Below are 455 nucleotides of genomic sequence, written 5' to 3' on the forward strand. Positions count from 1 at the left end.
ATAATAATATGAGTGTGTAGGTATATTAGAGAAGGGTATCCAAATTTTGATACCCCTCTCTTTCTCTTTCTCCTCCACACTGTTGCGTGACAACCACACATAAGCATTTTTAGGCATTAAATAAGTGATATTTTATATTTAATCCTTGTCTCTTATGTAAGTGCACTGATACCGTTTTTAACTCTTGTGTTGTCTTCCCGTCAAAATTGAAAATCAACACTTTAAAAAAAAAAAATGTTTTTAACGTTTTCTCATGTTTTGTCCCTTTTTTCAACACGTTTTTCAGTGTTTGTCACTCTTTTTTACATTTTCAACACTACGTAACACTAACTTATTAACTTTAGTTTTACAGTTGTTTCTGGAATTTATGGTCAATAAACCTAATTTTTAAGAAATTTTACCTAATGTTTGAGTTAGAAAAGCAGAAATTAGGATTTATTTAGACTAAAATTAAA

At 29.0% G+C, this 455-nt stretch overlaps 1 protein-coding gene across 1 annotated transcript in view; it reads right to left on the minus strand.

Moving 5' to 3' along the window:
• tmtc2b (transmembrane O-mannosyltransferase targeting cadherins 2b) overlaps positions 1–455 on the minus strand; it is a gene marked incomplete at its 5' end in the record, with an annotated part of 115,741 nt that overhangs the window by 22,925 nt on the left and 92,361 nt on the right.

Source organism: Etheostoma spectabile, chromosome 8 (assembly GCF_008692095.1).
Source record: "Etheostoma spectabile isolate EspeVRDwgs_2016 chromosome 8, UIUC_Espe_1.0, whole genome shotgun sequence".
Taxonomy (NCBI): Eukaryota; Metazoa; Chordata; class Actinopteri; order Perciformes; family Percidae; genus Etheostoma; species Etheostoma spectabile.